The sequence below is a fragment of the Mastomys coucha genome, unplaced genomic scaffold (assembly GCF_008632895.1).
Source record: "Mastomys coucha isolate ucsf_1 unplaced genomic scaffold, UCSF_Mcou_1 pScaffold18, whole genome shotgun sequence".
NCBI classification, from domain to species: domain Eukaryota; kingdom Metazoa; phylum Chordata; class Mammalia; order Rodentia; family Muridae; genus Mastomys; species Mastomys coucha.
Window position 1 is genome coordinate 109,839,464 of NW_022196900.1, and position 7,176 is coordinate 109,846,639.

The window sequence follows — 7,176 nt, forward strand, 5'->3', positions numbered from 1 at the left end:
TGTGCTGTGCTGTGCTGTGCTGTGTGCTGTGCTGTGTTGTGCTGTGCTGTGTGCTGTGCTGTGCTGGGCTGGGCTGTGGTAAGCTGTGGTGTGCCGTGGTGTGATGCTGGTCACAAGCCCTTTTCTTTTGACTATTATTGACAAGTAGCTTTCCAGTCACAGACTGAAACCTCTACAGTGTTTGAACTGTTCTCTGTAAAGGAAACTTCATAGAACCTTTGATAGTGACACTGTTGAAGAGTCCGAGTAATGGGGACAGAGCCTGAGCCAGCCATCCTCTATAACCAGGCGAGGCCTCAAGAGGTGGGACCCCAACCAAGCCATGAAACCTCTGACCTACAGTTTGTCCTATCTGCTGGGATGGAGCCCAGCACAACTGTCATCAGAGAGACTTCAGCCAGCAACTGACAGGGACAGATGCAGTGTCCCACAGCCAGACATTAGGCAGAGCTCAGGGAGTCCTGCAGAGGTGGAGGAAGGACTGGAGGACCAGAGGATCGAGAACACCACAGTGACACGGCCCACAGAATCAACAGACTGGGCTCAGGTGGGCTTGCAGAGGTCAGGAGCCTGCATGGTCTGACTAGGTGCTCTGCATGGACCGCTGCAGCTTGGCGTTCCGTGGTACTCCAACAGTGGAGTGCGGGCAGTCTCTGACTCTTGGCCTGCCTTTCGGATCCTTTCTTTTCCTACAGGGTTGCCTCATCCAGCCTTGTGTGAATAGGTGCCTGGTTTTATTGTAGCTTGTTATGCTGTATTTGATCATTGTCCCTTAAGGCCTGCTATTTTCTGGGGAGAGGTGAATGAACGGGGGATGAGCAGGTGAGGAGGAAAGACTGGGGGGGGGGAGCTGCAGTCAGGATGTAAATTATGAGAGAAGAATAAATTAAAAAGAAAAAAAAGGGCTGGGTATGGTGGCAGCGCCTTTAAGCCCAGCACTAGGGAGGCAGAGGCAGAGGCAGGCCAGCCTGGTCTACAAAGCAAGTATGGGGTAGCCAGGGCTTGTTACACAGAGAAACCCTGCCTCAAGAAAGAAAGAGAGAGAGAAAGAAAGAAAGAGAGAGAGAGAGAGGGAAAAGAAGGAAGGAAGGAAGGAAGCAAGGAAGGAAGGAAGGAAGGAAGAAAGAAAGAAAGAAAGAAGGGAGGAAATGGTTCTGGGGATGTGGCTCAGTACCAGAGCCCTTGCCTGGTGTGTTCCGGGCTCCATCCCCAGAGCCGCAATAAATGAATGAATGAGCCGGGCAGTGGTGGCCCATGCCTTTAATCCCAGCACTTGGGAGGCAAGGCAGGTGGATTTCTGAGTTCAAGGCCAGCCTGGTCTACAAAGTGAGTTCCAGGACAGCCAGGGCTACACAGAGAAACCCTGTCTGGAAAAACCAAAAAAAAAAAAAAAAAAAAAAAAAAAAAAAAAAAAGAAAGAAAAAAGAATGAATGATTGAATGAATGAATGAATTTAGAGCAACAGCATAGGCTGAGAAATAGACTTCTCACCCCCAACGTATTTACATTTTGAGAAATTTTCACACTACCCAGGGCGTAATAGAAAATTGGCAAAAACCTTCCTCTGCCCTCCGAGGTTTGCTACTTAGAGACCCTTCCCTGAGTATCTAACTGCTTTTTGGCATTTTGAAACAAATCTGGATTATAAATTAAAGGAATTGATTTTCATGCTGACTCACATTGCAGTAAGCAATGTTTTCCCTCAGCCCAGGGAGAGGAACAAAGACACCAGAGGAAAGAACCAGCTGGATGTCCAGGTACAGTCCACCCACCCACCAGTGCCCTCCTGGAGGTAGGCGCCCAGACCGCTGATAACCGCATCATTTACCAGGATGACCACTGCGGGCTCGCCTTCCAGGCTAGGTTAGGCCTCTGTCAGAAGCCGTGCTCCTGATCCTGGTTCATCATACCACTGTCTATCATGCTACTGATGTCACTGGCTTCTTTACGAACTGAGAAATTCTGCTCCATATGTGCTCAAAGCTCCGGCACAACTCCACCACTCAGGTAGCTCCTCAGAAGAGAGCAGAGGTGGATACGGCTGCACATAGAGAGAGCAGGATTCAGAACACCCGCTCATCCACCCTCCAAGTATTATCCTCTATCGACCTGCTCTCTATCCATTCACTTATCCCTCCATCTACTCACCTAGCAACTGCCCCCATCCACCCACCATCCATCCATCATCCATCCACTATCCATCCACCTCTATTCATTTATCTATCATTCCACCTACCATCATTCCTTCATCTACCCACTATCCCTCAATCTACCATCCATCCATCCATCCATCCATCCACTCATCCAACCACCCATCCATCCATCCACTCATCCATCCATCCACTCATCCATCCATCTATCCATCCATCCATCTATCCATCCATCCACTCATCCATCCATCTATCCATCCATCTATCCATCCATTCATCCACTCATCTATCCATCCACCCATCCATCCATCCACCCATACTCTACCCAGCCATCTCCATCTCTTCACCGTCAATCTATGTAACCTCTACCTATTCACTCACCCATCTACCATCCATCCAATAACCGACTCATCTGATGGCCTTAGAAAGAGGCTGCCCTGTAATCTGAGAACAGATAGGCCTGAGAACTATGTATTCAACAAGTAGTTAAAATATAGTTCACATATGAAGAGTAAATCAAGATGAAGGCTTTAGGGGCTGGAGTGATGGCTTAGTGGGACAAGGCACTTGGTGTCAAGCCTGAAGACCCGAGTTTGATTGCTAGGACTCACATGGTAGGGAGAGCCGACTCCTGAAAGCTGTCCTCTGGCATGCGCCTGCACACTGCACCCCTGAGTACATACATAGTTACAGGTATTTTTTTTTTGTTAGAGATTAATAGTTTTTAAAAGCTCAGTTTCTGTGTGTTTCCTTCCCATAGCCCAGGAACTTCTGCAAAGTGAGACCTGCTGCATGACAAACCCTCCTTCCAGAGCACAGGTAGGTCCTAGAGACCCCCAGAACTTCACAGTCTCTGAGCGGGAGCCTTTGACACAGGTGTGCTGAGAGCTTGGCCCAACCCTACCTGTTGGCCGCAGCACACATTCTCCCTCAAGGGACCTATTCCTGGGCCCTCCCCACTTAAGAGACACAGCATCGTACCCCCTCTTTCCTGTCTGCATTCACCCCAGTAAGCACGTGTTCTGTCTCTTTAGCTGGGCGTGTGGCACACACCTTTCTTTAATCCAGCATTCAGGAAGCAGAGGCAGGCAGATCTCTGAGTTTGAGGCTAGCCTGATCTACAGAGTGAGTTCTAGGACAGCCAGGGCTATACAGAGAAACCCTGTCTCGAAAAACCAAAACCAAAACAACAACAAACCCACAAACAAACTAAAAAAGAAACGGTCCCTTTGACTTTGGAGTGGAGGACTGTGGTTCCCGTCTGGACTATGCTGGGGTGTGAAGGGGGATCTTCCAGACCCTGTTCTAGAAAGACTATGCAGATGGGCCAGTCCTCCATCAGCAGTAGGAATCCACCGTCACATATCTGCTACTCAGTGTTAAACAAGGCTTGCATCCTGTCCTGGCAAAGGCAGACACTTCTCCATTAATCAGCCCAGAGCTCTCAGCCTTCCCACACAGCTCCTCATGCTGTGCTGACCACCCCCCCCACCATAAATGGTTTTCATTGCTAATTCGTTACTGTTATGAATTGTAATGTAAATCTATGTGTTTTCCCATTGTCGTAGGCGACCCTGTGAAAGGGTTGCTTGACCCCCAAGGAGTCATGACTTACAGGTTGAAAACAGCTGCTCCAGTTCATGAACCAGAACTAACCCCGAGTTTGGAGAATGTCTCCACTCAGCTCCCTATTTGTATTGGAGTCAGGTCAGAATTACCTTTATCATCTACCTACCTACCTACCTACCACCTGTCTGTCTGTCTGTCTATCTATCACAGTATGTGAGCGGACATGTGTGTATATGTGTGTGTGTACATGAACCATGAGAAAAGTGTAGAAGCCAGACATGTGCGGATGCACGTGTGTGTGCACATGAGCATGTGTGTATGTATATGTGAGCATGTGGGTATATGTACATGTGTGTGCATGTGTGTGTGCGCATGTGTGTACACATGCTTTTGTGTGTGTGTGTGTGTGTGTGTGTGTGTATTCTCAAACCATGACACACCCATGCAAGAGGACAGCTTGCAGTATTTGGTTCTCTTGGCACCATTTGGGCCCCTGGAATGGAGCTCAGGTTGCCAGACTTGGTAGCAAATGCGTTTACCTGCTAAGTCATCTTGCCAATCCCTGAATAACCTTTTTTATTAAAAAATGCATTTGTCTGGGCTGAAGAGATAGCTTGGGGGTCAGGAGCACCTGCATCTCTTGCAGAGGGCTAATGCTTGGCTCCCAGCATCCATATCATGTGGACGACAATCACCTGTAATTTCAGCTCCTAGGGATCTGATGCCTTCTCTGGCTTCCCAGGTACTGGCACACACATCACACACACACACACACACACACACACACACACACACACACGAAAATTAAAGTTTAAAAATAAAAAATGTATTTGTTAAATGCTTTACACAATGTTATACTCTGAAGGACTTTAAAAGTTACTTTCTCTGCGGGCGGTGGTTGAAGTTCCTCACCTCCCATCTTGTTTAGAGACACAGTCTCTGACTTGCAGCAGGATACACCAGGCTAGCCTACCCAGGAGCTTGCAGAGATTCCTGTCTCTGCTTCCCATCCAGCCGTAAGGCTGCCAGGATTCTAGGTACCCGACACCACTACTGGTGGCTTTAAACAAGACCTGGGGATTCAAATTCAGGTCCTCTTGCTTGGGGAGCAATTTTTTCATCCACTGAGCCAGCCTCAACCTGTTACAGGCTGTTTCAACAGCACTTGATTAACAAAGAAGAAACATCCAGTCACCTGAATATTTTTTTTTTAAAGTATCTTACTTGGAATCAACCCATTTTCTCTTCTCTTTTCTGTTAAAAAACAAAACAAAAAATCCGAAAACAAAAAAAAAACCGAAAAAACAAAACAAAACAAAACAAAACAAAAGAGGGGAGGGGCTCCCCCCATGGGGTTGCCTCAGGCCCAGTTCCCTTTCTCCTCCTACAGATTCTCTCAGAGTTGATAGTTCAGGCCTCTTAAAGGGATGAAACACTGAATCCAGCCCAGTTCTGATACAGCTCTGGGACTTTGACTCCTTTCTGAGGGCTAACTTGCCTCCAAAGTCCCAACTAGAAGCACATTGAATTTGATTTCATCAACACACGACTCTCCTCCCCCTAAGAACAGAAAAACAAACGTTATAACGACTCCAGGGGTCGTGAGAGGTTATTATCCAGAAGAGAACGAGGAGGAGGGAGGCTTGCCCGCCTCTAGTGTCAGCTTTAGCGTGTCACCCTCAGCGATATGACTCAGGACAGAGGTAAGGTGACAGGGTGCTATTCCCCGTAACCCAGGCATCCTGGGAGATGTTTTACAACGCCCCCCTGGCTAGCCAGAGGGCTCAGCCTCAGGGAGGAGGTGAACCGGAAGCTGATGACACCTGCCCAGGTGGCCGGGAACAGGCCTGGGGCTCAATAAACAGAGCAGATGCTGGGTGCAAATTTTACCAGACTGCTTCTCCCTCTAGGCCTGTGGGTGCTGCGCCCCGGAGGTCCCATTCCCAGCTTAATTCACTAAACACCCAAGAAGAACAAAGGTCTCCAAGCCCGCCTGGAGCCTCCAGCCTGGGCACTAGGATCGTCCTGGGGCCTAAGCAGCATTGCTCCCGGCGCAAAGCCGCCGAGCTGGGCGGAGGGCGCAGGAGGAAACGCCCCGTACCTGTGCGTCCAGATGGGAGGCATCCCTTTCCCAGGCTGGGCTCCTGGTTCTCCCGGGTACAGCTCCGTCCCAGCCCGGCGCCCCCGGCCCCGCCGCGGCAGCTGCAGCATCACCCCGCGGGGCGGGGCCGTGACGTCACGGCTGCATCCCGCCGCTCGGTCCCGCAGAGCATCCTTAAAGCAGCCGGTTGGCTGTGTCAGCGCACCTTTGGCGACCACCGGGGTTTATAGGAGGAATGCAGGAGTGGGAGGCAATATGACTTTGTGGGACCAGTCCAAAAGAAAGGAAGAAAGAAAGAAAGACATAATAGTTTATGTTTGTTTTTCCATGATCATAAATGTATTATAAAAGCACTTGCCAGGGCCCGCGACTGTTCTTCTCCATTCTCATGTTAAAGGAAATACATACATTTTTGTGTCTTCAATTCTAAGTAAATAGTCGTGCATATATTTATAGATAAACACATGCTCTCTAAATACTGTGCCCACTGCACTAAACCAACCTCCCAAAGTATTACACTCATTATTCTGGCCACAGATCCATCAGGTGGCCAGGCTATGTCAGGCTTTATTCTAGACCCCTTGATGTAAAGAAGGTGGGGGGAAGGGGGAACCTTCCTGACCTCAGGGTTGACAGGTTAGAGAGGAATATATACATTAAATAGGATAAATTAAATAAATATGTAGGTGCTGGAGAGATGGCTCAGTGGTAACGGGCCTGCCAAGCAGGTCTGGAGGTCTGAGTTCAGTCCCTAGAACCCACTTAAGGGGTTAGGACAGACTCAACTCCATGAATGTGTCCTCTGACCTTCCCCCATGGCATCTATGACACACACACACACACACACACACACATACGGACACACACGGACATGGACTCAGACACACACAGACACACACGGACACACACGGACACACACGGACACACATGGACACACACGGGGGAAGGACAGACTCAACTCCATGAATCTGTCCTCTGACCTTCCCCCATAGCATCTGTGACACACACACACACACACACACACACACACACACAGACACACACGGATACACATGGACACAGACTCAGACACACATACTATCTCCCCCCTCCCACTGTACATACACACAATAAAGTGTGTCAGTGGCATGCCAGAAGACACAACTCCCTCAGAGGACATAAAATTTCAGATGAAATTGCTAAGCTAGAGAGATCATGGTGACTCTTCGGGGGCTCTGCTGCCCATTACAATGACTGTGGCTGAAGTCGACTGTGTAGCTGCATGTCACTTAGAGTCTGGATTCAGCTTCTGCGCAGGGCATACACATGTGCAGGCACACAGTCTTTACTGCCTAGCAGTGTTTTTGTAAAGGAAGA

At 49.0% G+C, this 7,176-nt stretch overlaps 1 protein-coding gene across 4 annotated transcripts in view; it reads right to left on the reverse strand.

The window, feature by feature from the left end:
* Slc45a1 (solute carrier family 45 member 1) overlaps positions 1 to 5,982 on the reverse strand; it is a 28,623-nt gene extending 22,641 nt beyond the window's left edge. For all 4 annotated transcript variants that reach the window (XM_031379545.1, XM_031379544.1, XM_031379547.1 and 1 more), the window contains exon 1: positions 5,821 to 5,982. The gene's annotated coding sequence lies outside the window, so the exon portion shown is untranslated. The remainder of the gene's footprint in view (positions 1 to 5,820) is intronic.
* Between the last annotated feature and the right edge of the window lie 1,194 nt (positions 5,983 to 7,176).